Here is a 14,229-nt window from a genome sequence, read left to right as displayed (position 1 = left end):
CAAGTAAGATGATTGCTAAAACATGGGATAGATATCCCTTCCCGCTTTCCTCTTCACCAGATGATAAGAAATGTTAATATACTAGACAGCTCTTGGCTGGCTTCCTGCAGAGGTGGGCACCCCACAGTCCTGACTGCTCTCTCTAGTTCTGCTACGCAGCTATAGCTTATGGATATGGGGGCGGTCAGCTGACACAAGTTGGGCCACTCACATACTGTCACTCTCAATATTTGAAAACTTGAACTGAAAGACAGGGAGTTGTTGGAATGGAATCATAGTAATGGCAAAACTTCAGGGAAGAAAAATCCATGTATTCTGGCTGCTGAGGTCCCTAGATCTGCCCTGCTTCCACCATGCCCAGGATTTAGTTGTTCAGTTATTTTCTCTTGATTCTTTGAGATGAATCAGTGTTGGTTGTCTGTCCAACAGCCATTTCCTCCCCCACCTCTTCCTTGATAACAGAAGCCCTAATTGGTCATATGCCTAGGAGCCAGTGGACCCCTTCCCACCCCCAAGGCAGTGAATCATGGTCTAAGCCGGTTATGGGGGATCTCATTCTCCTTACCACTGATTGGTTTATGCATGGCACATGCATGCCATAGGATCTGGGGAAAGTAGGGACATTTTTCTCACTTCCTCCTCCTCTTCTCTGGATGTCATCAGGTCTGCATATGATTCCTGAACATCTAGCACCATATTAAAACTATAAGGAAAGGGACCGGCTGGTGATGCAGCAGTTAAGTTCGCACGTTCTGCTTCTCGGCGGCCCGGGGTTCACCAGTTCGGATCCCGGGTGCGGATATGGCACGACTTGGCACACCATGCTGTGGTAGGCGTCCCACATATAAAGTAGAAGAAGATGGGCACGATGTTAGCTCAGGGCCAGGCTTCCTCAGCAAAAAATGGAGGACTGGCAGTAGTTAGCTCAGGGCTAATCTTCCTCAAAAGAAAAAAAAAAAAAGAAATGAATGAGAATGCCTGTTTCACCTCACCCTTTCCAGCATGAAATATTCTCTTTCTTTCTCATCTCTCTCTCTCCCACCTTTAATCTCCTTCAAGGGTTTTGATGCAAATTCTAGACTAGAGCCTAGTCAAGTACAAAAAAAGGTTTATTACGTATCATCATTTTCCAACTACACAAGAAAGGTCTAATTCATTCCTCCTACAGGTAGAGCCATACTCATTGTTCAGAAAATATTTATCACATGCCTTCTATATGCCAGTCATCGTACTAGAGGCTGGGAATATAAAGAAACCTCGTGCTTGAGCATTACTCTGTCCAGGTATATTTTTACAAGTATTAACTGGAGTAATTCTCAATAAAGTACACATTTTACACATGAGGAAACTGTATCAGAGAAATCAAATGACCTTCTCAGCATCATACAGCTAATATTTGGTGAAGAGATTCTAACTCAGATAGTCTGGCTCAAGAGCCACACTCATAATTAGTACACTAATGAGATATATTATGTATCCCCTACATACAGCATTCATATTAGCAAAATGATTGCCAGAACCGCCCCCGCTTCGCATCTCCACTGCTGTCCCCTGGGATTTTCCTTTCCAGCATCCCTTCCCCTAAGGCACATCTAATTGAGATGCATCCCATCCTCCAGGCTCCTCCAAACCAAGAGCCCTGGTCTTCACTTCCCCCAGGCAAGATAAAGACCTTTAACACTCTAGGCATGTTTTGTGGGCATCTCCATCCAATATGCATTGAAAAATACAACTTTATGTTTTTGAAATGATAGAAAACTTAGCTGTACTATGACAAAATCATATTGTTCTAAATTGTCAGGTGTAAAAATTTTACAAAAATTTATTGCAGCTGAATCAATATCTCCTCTGCTTCTCTCTTTCCCTCTTCCTTTCCCTGTCTCTCTATCTCTTCTCTTCTCTTCTCACTCCATTCCTCGCTCTCTCTCTGTGACCCTTAACCAAGCTTAGTCTTCATGGGGTAATCCAGTTCAGCCTAGCCCAACACCAATGATGGACGTGCCCACCAGTCAGGACTCCCCATTAGGCTGTAAATTCTTCTTAAGCAGAGATTGCCCCTCTCCACAAAGAGAGATGATTCTCAGTATCAACTATTCTCTAAGACTTCTTGAAGTTCTTGTGATCTCCAAAACTCTATTTGACTCTAACCAACATCTCCAGTTTAGCGGTTATCATCATTTTTTTAAACAAAGAGAAACGAGAATACCATGACCTATGGCTTCCATGGAGCTTTTGGCTTATGTCTGCCACACACTTGTTCTGCTTGTTAATAAATGTACACGTTATCTTAATTAGAAAGATAAAGAATTATATTTGAAAAACAGCACATAAATCTATTTCTTCACACCATCAACAAAATTTCTCTTATAATGTCTTTCCCCAATACACATACTTGGGCTTTTTGTTAATCAAAATTAGAAATAATTAAATCTATTACCAAAAATGTATCAGTGCCAACTACACAAGGACTATTCTAGGTAAAGCAGAGTAGAAAAAGAAATGCTCTTGAAAGACTTACATTCTATTGGAGGAAAGATCTAAATAGGATGATTAAAAGCACAAAGTCATAAATTTCCATCTACTACATGGGACATATAAGACCTACTAGAAAAACATAGAAGGATGAGAGATCCCTTTTGGCTGAAGTGGCTAGGAAAGTTTTAAATACGGAGTTGGGTCTTGAAAACTGAATGGATTTTCCTGGGGAAGAGACGGGGGAAGGCATTCAGGTAAGAGACAAGCGAGAGCAAAGCAGGAAAGCAGAGGCTGTGGTTAGGAGGCTCTGAACAGCAAATGCATTGGAGAGGATGGTCTGTGTAGAGACATCAGTGGGAGCTAGGACTGGAAAGACAGTTGGGGGCAACATACAAAGAACTTTAAATGACAGAACAAGGAATGCAGGCTTTATAGAGTTGACCATGAGGAGCTACTGAAGGCCTCTGGGCAAGTGGAGACACAACAAAAATGGCACCTGAAAAGTAAACTGGCAAAGATTACAGCAATATTTCTTAATCTTTTTTTTTTTTCCATCACTACCCCCCCCACCCCCACCCCACACACACAAGGAACTTTCATTGGCATTTTTTTCCCTAATCAACACTCCCTGTGAAATTTTAATACCACAGATATACTGTTTATCTGCTTATGTACTGTATGTATTTATCTGTGCTTTATATACAAAAAGAATAAATTTCATTCAGCCCCCAAGAACCAATTTTCACCCTCTTAGCAGCGAAATTGACCCCCTGAGAACATATATATTATAGGATATGTAGAACTGGAGGGTGATATATCAACAGATGGGAGTACAAAGTATTTCTATATTCCTTGTAGCAGCCCAAGCAAGCGAGGAAGGGGAGAGGCTGGGGCCTCACGGAAGAAATCATGTTAGGTCAGAGCAGAGTGGAGGCAGACTCAGCCTACAGCAAGGAGGGCAACCGGGGGGACGTGGAAGAGTTCAAAGAGGTGGCCTCCTCAGGGGGACGTGGCAGCTGTTTGCACCTGTATTTCCAGGAGAAGACAGTGAGGAGGCAGATGGCACACAGAACAGGGAATCTGAGATGGTGACCAGGGCATGCCAGTTGTGGTCATCTTGGAGATGCGCTACGCTGTGGCTGACTCACACGACTGCCAACAGGCAAGGGGCTGACCCAAGAAAAGCTTGCTAGAAATGAGAGGGATGCAGAAGTGAAGTCCTGGGAGCCTGGGCCATAAGGGGTGGGAGAAGTCGTGTGTTCAGGACAAACTTGGGACCCAGAGATGAGCAGTAGGACTTCTGCCCACAGCCCAGTAGGACAATTGTGACCACCTTCGGTGAGCAAGGTGCAGAGGGGGTTTCTTCTTTATGTCAACCTTCTTTATGGTCAACCTGATTGGCTTGGTAATAGAAGTAGAGCTGAGACTTCTGGAAAGGAGATGCACTGGTTGTGCCAGGGGAAATAGGGCTTTCGAGGACATGGGAAGTTAGGTAGGACTGGCAGAAGAGGCTGCAAACAGCATGGGCACTTAAGTCACGGCAGGACATCCAGTTCAAGACAGCAGTCTGAATAATTATGAGCTCAGGACTCTACTAAAATGTGAATGAAGGCGTTAAAAATCTTACAATAAACAGAATGAGAGGGAAGCCATCAGCACAAGAGAAATATCAAATTTCTGGGAAATGGAAAGCTGAGGAGAAGTGGTGTCTGATGAAGCTCTAACCAAAAATGCACAGAAAGGAGGCTGCAAATGAAGAGAGACAGTCAGCCCTGTGGCACCGCACAAAAGCTTGTGACTCACAGATGTCAGGAAGCATGGCGGTGAGAAGACAGGCAGGACCTAAAACAGAAGAATTAATTGAAAATCTGCACGTGAAACAAGGCACATATGCACACAATACCCTGGAGCTCAGAATTCATCTCACCAACTCCCTACCCTACCTCCAGCCACAAAATGAGGAAGGAAGGGAGGGAGGGACAAAGGAACAAACAAAAGAGAGTCCTTTTTTAGAAAAGATTGAGTGACTGTCTAAGGAGAACTGGGTCAGTCAGTGTGACTACGGTGACCCTGGAGCTAAGCCACCCGCATGCTGGCATTTAGTGGTCCCCGGTGTGCAGCAGACCTAGAGAGAAGTCAGTCTAGTCAGAGGATGGAGACTCCAGGAAGGAAATCCCCAGAGGAAAACCGTAGGCAAGGTGCCATAGACTTCACTCAGTGCTTGGATACCAACACGGAAGAAACAAGGATGGCGGGTATCACGAGGCGGGGACTACAAGGACACGAGAAGGAAAATGAAGTCATAGGTTAGACATCAATCGAGAATCTAAACTTTTCTATTTCCAAATTCTAGAACCGATATGCTTTGACAAAAGACTTGATTGGGATCACAGAACAGAATGTGAATAGAATCAACGCTGACCACTTAAAAAGCAAAATTACAGTTGACAAGAGGTGGAGGATGGAAAGGGGAGGGAGAGATGAAGGGTAGAGTCTCTGGTGCCCTAACCTTCCAAAACGAGGGCTCTAGAGAGTCTTTCTGTAGTTGTTGGAACAGGAGATAAAAACGTAAATATATTGTTTAAAGTTACCTAGGTAACCAAGAGAGGAACTAAGAAGAACAACATAAGCATCTGACAGGAGGGAGAAGAGACGATGACAGGTGAATGGGGCAAATGAGCTTAATCTCCATCTATCACAGCAGAGAACCAACAGGAGACTTGAAGGAATGAACGTGGGAATAGTACACTATTTATACACAGTAGTATAGTGTGTGTGTATATATATAGTAGTAGTCTATATATGTGTATACATATATATATATATATATATGTGTGTGTATCTCAGAAATATGGATGGATCTGACTGGAAAAATTTAAATGGAAAATGATTAAAAAAATTTGAAGCTTTTGACACCCCGTGCCCCCACCAGGGGGAATGGAATGGGGGTGGGGAGTGAGAGGATAAGGACTTCTCCTTTTCTTCATCCTTCCATGCTACTTGACTTTTTAAACTGGTTTATTTATTGCTTTGATAAAAATAAAGAACTTTTTTCTTTAATAAAAGAAGTCATATATATAGTCCAAATAAGGTCATTTGTTCCAGAAATAGGGTAGCAGCAGGAATGGCAGGGAACGGGCAGATGCGATAGGCATAATGAAGGAAGAATTGTCTGGATTTGATCATTAATTTAACATGAAGGACAAAGAAAGGGAGGATATACAAAATTCTCAGAAGTTTTGAGACTGCATAAAGTAGAAGGATTTTAGAGCCAATACAAAAAATAGAGAATTGGGGAAGGTAAACCTGTCTGTGGGAGATATGATGAGTATAGTCTTAGACATTTGGGTGAGAAGATAACCATAAAAAAAAAAAGTGAATTCAAATCTTTAAAACATTCCTTCATTTCAAATATCAAAACCCAGCAGGCAAATTCTGCAGAAGGGGATTTTTTCCCTTTGTGCACTTCAGCTGTATATCTAATTGTTGTCAGGTAAAAAAACATGGAGATAAAAATATATCATCCATGGAAAATATCCAAAGACTTTACAAGGGAAGGAGACGTGCTCTGAGCTCCCTGATCCCTTGAAGGGTTGGGAGCAGGAGAGAAGGTGGGAATTAATGAGGCTACCAAATCGCCCGAGGGAAAGGACAAACCAGCAATTTTGGAAACAAAATTGAATGTCCTAAAAACTTTTGGGAAAGCAGGATGATTCTAAACCACCAAGTGACAGATGAGTAACCAAGTAGGGGATTAAAATTTAGATCCACTTTTTTGTCTGAGTGTTGGTGTGAGGAAGATTGTGTAGGATTATCCTCTGATGCTGAAAAATTTAAAAGTTCCGTGTAAAGAGAAGTGCAGTCTGAATGCGATAGAAGTAAGTTTATGCCAACAGCACCACCCACTGGGCGGTGATGCAAGATAGATGCTGCAGACTTGGCAGGAGATTCTTCAGAGCCCACACAGGTACACACACCACACACACACACACACAAACATTCAAGGAAGGAAAAACAGAAAAACATCCCCAGAGGTGTTTGATCACTAAAATTAGGTAAGAGTACAAGATCAAGTAATGAGTGCTTTTCCCCATTTATGTCAGCTAAATTAACTAAGGGTATATTATTTGAAAGTTCCCTTTATACCTAGGATGTGGAGCATCATCCCTATACCGACAAAGAGAAAATGCTGTGTGTGCTACAAGAGCATTTCTCGAAACCCTCTGTGGTAGGCAGAACAATGCTCCCCAGCCCCACCCAAAAAAAAAGATTGTGTCTTAATCCCCAGAATCTGTGAATACATGACCTCACATGGCAAAAGGGAATTTGTGGATGTAACCTTGAGATGGGGAGAGTATCCTGGATTATCCAGGTGAGCCCAGTGTAATCAACGGGGTCCTTAAAAGAGAAAGAGAGTCAGAGAAGGAGATGCAAGGACGAAAATCCGTGTTACCGAACCAGGTCGGTTTTTGCCCGCCGCCCAGAAAGCCAAACACCGAGACGACGAGACTGCAGCAGAGAGAGGGTTTACTCACAAGGCAGCCATGCAAGGAAGCAAGAGCATGAGCCTCAAATTCGCTTCCCCGAAAGTAGGGACTCAGGGATATTTATGGGATTGGGGGCAAGGTGGTCTGAAATGTGGAGAGAGGTGATTGGAGGGGAGGAGAGGTGAGGTAATGATGATCTGCGCAAGCGTAGTCAGACTTCATGTGTCTTCACGGGACCCATGTTCTCAAAATGGCGGTGTGAGCATGGTCTGAGGGTGGAGTTTTTAGCCTCTTGACGTCAAAAGGTCGCCTATTGGACATCTCCGTGGGCCCAGTTGATGAGTTGGTGGTCTCAACCAACCTGAAGTGGACAAGGAGTTCTAATTCCTGAAAAACAGCTCACACACCCATTACCATGGGACCCAGGCTCCAGGGAGATGTTATCTATAGGAGCCTAGTGGAGTCGGATAGCATACCGTCTAAGCAGCACAGTTACCAATGGGCGGGTTAAACAGCTAAAAGCTATAATCAGTAATTGCAAAAAGGAAAAAAAAACTTTAGTTCCTAGATACTTAATCATCAATGGCTAACTGTCTGCCGGTTTCAGCAGAAATTAGAGTGACTTGATCCCTGGTTTTGAAGATGAAGGAAGGGCCCAAGAGCTAAGGAATGCAGGTTATCTTCTAGAAGCTGGAATAGACAAGGAAAAGGATTCTTCCTGGGGCCTCCAGAGGGAACACAGCCCTACCAACACATTTATTCTAGCCCAGTGATACTGATTTTCGACTTCTGACCTCTAGAACCATAAGATACTAATTTGTGTTATTTTAAGACACTAAGTTTATGATAGATTTGACACCTATATAGTAAAAGTTATAGGTAAATACGTGAATTTGTGGTTTAAAACCTTCCCCCAAAAAGCTCCAGACCCAGATGACTTCACTGTCAAATCTACCAAACATATAAGCAAATTTCTCAGACCAACTCTACATAAACTCTTGCATAAAATGGAATAGGAAGAAATACTTCCCAACTCATTTTACCAGTCCAGCATTACTCTGATAACAAAACTAGACAAAAATATTTCAAGAAAAGAAAGCTACAGGCCAATATCCCTCATGAAGATAGAAACAAAAATCCTCAAAAATATATTAGCAAAACAAATCCAACAATATATAAAAATAATAGTACATCACAACAAAGTGGAGTTTATCCTGAAAATACAAGATTGTTCAACATTTGGAGGTCAACTGATGTAATTCAGGTTATCAATAGAAAAAGAAGAAAACCAAAAGTCCAGTTCAAGATGATGATGTAGGAGGATCTTGAACTCACCTCCTCCACAGACATACCAAATCTATAACTACGTACAGAACAATTTCCTCTGAAAAAAAACAAAAGCTAGCTGAGTGACTCCTACACGTTGGGCAAAGGAGAAAAAACCCACATAGAGGCTGAGACACAATCTCGCCATAAACCCCACCCCCAGCATGGAGACCCACAATCAACAGGGAACTCAAAACCCAGAGCTTCTCCGTGGGGAGGAAAGGGTTTGAGCCCCACATCAGGCACCCCAACTTTTAAGACCTGCACCTGAGAGACATGCCCCCAAAATATCTAGCTTTGAAAACCAGCAGGGCTCATGTCTGCAACACACGCAAGGCTATAGCAAACTGAGCAATAGTTCTTAAAGGGCTGGCAGAGACTCACCCACCCCAGAGCCCAGCACAGACAGCTGACTGAGAAGTGCCCAGATTTTCTGTGAAACAGCCTCATATGTTTATCTTAAAGTGTCAGCCTGGGGAACAGGCATCTAATTTAACACACATCTCAGGGCCTACTGAAATACTCTCCAAAGATGGAGACCACCAGGTGCCATCACTGCGCTCTCCCTCTGCCTCACTCCAGGTCACTGGTATCTCACAAAAAGGAGCTTGTATGCCTGTATGGTGCCCCAATTTTTGCAGCTGCCACCCAGGGAATGCCTCTAAATTGTTTGGTTCTGATAGGCAGTGGGGCTTGCATTCATGGGTCCCATGGGACTGTAACAAATGGAGAGACAGTTCTTGGCAGGCCACCACCCCCAGGGCACCACACAGACAGCAGACTGAACACACCCCCAGCCATTCTGTGAAAGACGCCATTCGTCTTGGAGCTTCAGCATGGGGGGCAGGCACACATCTAGGGGACTACTGAGGTGCTTTCCAGGGACAGAGGCCATTGGGCACCATCTTTGCATTCTCCTTCTGCCTCGCTACAGGTCACCAGCATCTCCTGGCCGGAAGCTTGTGCACTCCTCTGACACCCTGATTTTTGCAGCTGCTGCCCAGCGGACACTTCTTGTTCACCTGGCTCTGGTGGCCAGCAGGGCTTGCGCTCATGGGTCCCAGAGGACTGTTACAAATGGAAAGATGGTTCCTAACTGGCTACCCCCCAGGGCACAGCACAGAGACAGCAGACTGAAATGCACTCCCAGTCTTTCTGTGAAAGAGGCCTATTAACACACATCTAGGGGTTGACTGCAATCCTCTCTAGAGACTGGGGAGACCAGTGGGTGCCATCTTCACACTCTCCCTGATACCGGCTCAACACAAGGTTGACATAAGGGAAGCCATATTGTAGAAAAGAAACTATATTGTAACTTTAAATGACCTCTGACTAACTAGCCCAGACATGCTCTGTAGATTTTGTGGCCCCTCCCAGCTCCTTTAAGATGATAACTTTTGTTCTTTTGAGTTCCTTAGGAAAGTGATGACCCCTGGGCAGAGAGCCTATGCTGACAGCCATCATCAATGACAACTAAAAGATCAGGGTATAGGGCAGCTGCTCCATTCTCTGACGCATATCCAGTAAAACAAAGGATTATCAGGAACTGGGACCAGATGTCTGCCCCACCCAGAGACTAGCCACCTCCCCCACCTGGAGACTGGCCCCATATATAAACTGGCCTGTAGTCTTTGTTCTGTGAGATGGTTCTTTCGGACATGAGTAGGCCATCTTCCTTCCCTCTTGCTAGCAAGCTGTAATAAAGTCCTTTCTCTCCTACCATCTGGCCTCCTCACAATTGGCATGTCTTGCGGCAGGCAGACAAGCCCACTTGGGCAGTAACATCCCTCTCCCCTACTCCAGGGTCATCACTGATTCTGAGGAAGGAGTTTGTGTACACATCTGTGTCCCGGTTTTTGTGTCAGGCACAGAGGACACATCCCTTGATACCCTTTCTCTCCTGGCCAGCAAGGCTGGGGGTGTTCACAGGATCAACAGGACAGTAGCAAACAGAAAGACAGTTCTTAACTGGCCGTTACCTCAGGACTCAGCAGAGAGAGAGTAAACAGAAACGCCCATCTCCCAACCTTCCCCTGAAGGAGGTACAGACATGTGCCACATAACAATGTTTCAGTCAATGACAGACCACATGTACAACGATGGTCCATAAGATTAGAACCACATAGCCTAGGTGTGTAGCAGGCAATACCATCCAGATTTGTGTAAGTACATTCTATGATGTTCGCACAATGACAAAATTGCCTAACAATGCATTTCTTAGAACACATGCCAGATGTTAAGTGATAGATGACTATATTGTTGCATACTTTAAAAGCTGCTGTCTAGGGGCCAGCCCAGTGTCATAGTGGTCAAGTTCACACACTCCGCTTCAGTGGCCCGGGGTTCACAGTTTTGGATCCTGGGTGTGGACCTACAAACCACTCATCAAGCCATGCTGTGGCGGTGTCCCACATACAAAATAGAGGAAGACTGGCACAGATGTTAGCTCAGGGACAATCTTCCTCACAAAAAAATATAAGAAAGTTTTAAAAAAAAGGAGAAAGAATATCAATGTTTCTCAAAGTCTTCCAAAAAATGAAGAAGAATAGGGTCCTACCCGTGGCCAAGTGGTTAAGTTCACGCACTCCACTTTGGCAGCCCAAGGTTTTGCCAGTTTGGATCCTGGTCATGGATACGGCACCGCTCATCAAGCCATGCTGAGGTGGCATCCCACGTGCCACAACTAGAAGGACCTACAACTAGAATATACCACTATGTACCGGGAGGCTTTGGGGAGAAAAAAGGAAAATGAAATCTTTAAAAAAAAAAAAAAAAAATGAAGGAGAACAGAATACTTCCAAACTCATTTTATGAGGCTGTCATTCCCCCCATACCAAAACCAGACAAAGACACCACAAGAAAATTACAGGCCAATGTCCCTGATGAACATAGATATAAAAATCCTCAACAAAATACTAGCAAATGGAATTCAACAATACATTAAAAGGATCACACACCATGATCAAGTAGGATTTATTCCAGGGATGCAAGGATGGTTCAACATCCACAAATCAATCAATGTGATACACCACATTAACAAAATGAAGGATAAAAATCATGTGATCATCTTAACAGATGCAGAAAAAGCATCTGACAAAACTCAACATCCATTTATGATAAAAACCCTCAACAAAGTGGGCACAGAGGGAATGTACCTCAACATAATAAAGGCCATACATGACAAGTCCACAGCTAACACCACACTCAACAGGGAAAAGCTGAAAACTTTTGCTCTAAGATCAAAAACAAGAATGCTCACTCTTGCCACTTTTATTCAGCATAGTATTGGAAGTCCTAACCACAGCAATTAAGCAAGAAAAAGAAAGAAAAGCCAACTAAATCGGAAAGGAAGAGTCAAACTGTCACTATTTGCAGATGACATGATATTATTTAGAGAAAACCCTAAGACTCCACCAAAAAAACTGTTAGAATTAATAAAGGAATTCAGTAAAGTTCCAGGATACAAAATCGATATACAAAAATCTGTTGCATTTCTATACACTAGTAACAAATTATCAGAAAGAGAAATTAAGAAAACAACACATTTACAATTGCCTCAAAAAAAGAAAATACCTACGAACAAATTTAACCAAGGAGGCAAAAAACCTGCACACTAAAAACTGTAAGACATTGATGAAAGAAATTGAAGACGATAAAAATAAATGAGCAGATATTCTGTGCTCATCAATTGGAAGAATTAATATTGTTAAAATGTCCATGCTACCCAAAGCTGTCTACAAATTCAATGCCAGTTCTATTAAAATTTCAACGGCATTTTTCATAGAAATAGGACAAACAATTCTAAAATTTGTATGGAACAACAAAAGACCTCAAATAGGCAAAGCAATCTTGAGAAAGAAGAACAAAGCTGGAGGTATCACACTTACTGATTTCAACTATATTACAATGCTATAGTAATCAAAACAGTATGGCATTAGCATAAAAGTAGACACATAGATTGATGCAACAGAATAGAGAGCCCAGATAAACCCACCGATACATGGTCAATTAATTTACATCAAATGAGCCAAGAATATACAGTGGGGAAAGGATAGTCTCTCCAATAAATAGTGCCTGGAAAACTAGGCAGCCACATGCAAAAGAATGAAACTGGACCACTAACCTACACCATACATAAAAATTAACTCAAAACAAATTAAAGATTTGAATATAAGACCTGAAACCATAAAACTCCAAGAAGAAAACATCGGAAGTAAGCTCCTTGACACTGGTCTTAGTGATGATCTTTTGGATTTGACACTAAAAGCAAAAATAAACAAATGGGACTACATCAATCCAAAAAGCTCTGCACAGCAAAGGAAACCACCAACAAAATTAAAAGGCAACCTACTGAATGGGAAAAAATATTTCAAATCATGTATCTGATAAGGGGTTAATATCCAAAATCTATAAAGAACTCATACAACTCAATAACAACAAAAAACAAACAAAATGGGCAGAGGATCTGAATAGACATCTTTCCAATGACCTACAGATGGCCCAACAGGTAAATGAAAAGGTGCTCATCATCACTAATCATCAGGGAAATGCAAATCAAAACCATATGGTGGTATTATCTCACACCTATGAGAATAGCTATTATCAAAGAGACAGGAAATAAGTGTTGATGAGGATGTGGCGAAAGGGCAAGACTTGTGAATTGTTGGTAGGAATGTAAATTGGTGCCGCCATTATGGAAAACAGTATGGACATCCCTAAAACTTAAAAATAGAACTACCATATGATCCAGCAATTCCACTTCTGAGTATTATACAAAGAAAACAAAAACACTAATTCAAAAAGACATCTGCACCCCATGTTCACTGCAGCATTACTAACAAGAGCCAAGACAGGGAAGCAATGTAGGTGTCCAGTGATGGATGAATGAATAAAGAAGATATGGTGTATATATATATATGTATATAAATATATATATAGTGGTATGTATACGTATTTATGTTGTGTGTATATATATATGTGTAATTGGACATTTTTCAGCCATAAAAAAGAAGGAAATCTTGCCATTTGCAACAACATGGATGGACCTTGAGGGCATTATGCTAAGTGAAGTCAGTCAGACAGAGAAAGACAAATATCATATGATCTCTCTTACATGTGGAATCTAACAAACAAAGAAACAAAAGCTTACAGAAAAGGAGATCAAATTTGTGGTTACCAGAGGCAGGGTGGGGAGAACGTGGAATTGGATGAAGGTGGTCAAAAGGTATGAACTTCCAGTTACAAGATAAATAAGTACTGGGGATGTAATGTACAACATGATGACCATAGTTAACACTGCTGTATGGTACACCTGAGAGTTAAGAGAATAAATCCTGAGTTCTCATCACAAGGAAAAAACTTTTTTTTGTATCTATATAAGATGATGGATGCTAACTAAACTTATTGTGGTGGTCATTTCACAATATGAGTAAGTCAAGTCATCACGCTGTACATCTTAAACTTACAGTGTGTAGGTCAATTATTATCTCAATAAAACTACGGGGAAAAAAGTATAGGCAATTGAGTCTCATCTTGGCTCAGCATTAGAACTGCCTATGGAGCTTTTGAAAACAAAATCCAATGTCATATGTGCACACACGAAATTTGTAAGGCTCCCAAGGTTATTCTGACGAGCAGCCAAGAATATCACTATTTAAAAGTTTTCAAAGGGAGAGTAGTTCATTTATTAAAATGTCTCATTAACAGTAATCACCTGCTTTTAAAAACATCCATCTATGAGGCTGTAAATGAAAAAGGAAATTGACACCAACTCAAAGAGCAGTTTGGAAGCAGAAAATTAAAGGTAAATGTTAAAAGAGAGAAAGAAACTGCTTTTTTTCTAACAGATATTGCCTGCTTTTTTATCTCAAAGAAAGGAGCTGATGAAAATAGAAAAAAACAAGTTAATAATAGGAAGGAGAAAAGTAGCATTCTGAATTTT

The sequence above is a fragment of the Equus caballus genome, chromosome 2 (assembly GCF_041296265.1).
Source record: "Equus caballus isolate H_3958 breed thoroughbred chromosome 2, TB-T2T, whole genome shotgun sequence".
Classification (NCBI taxonomy): Eukaryota; Metazoa; Chordata; class Mammalia; order Perissodactyla; family Equidae; genus Equus; species Equus caballus.
Note: the sequence above shows the minus strand (reverse complement) of the source record.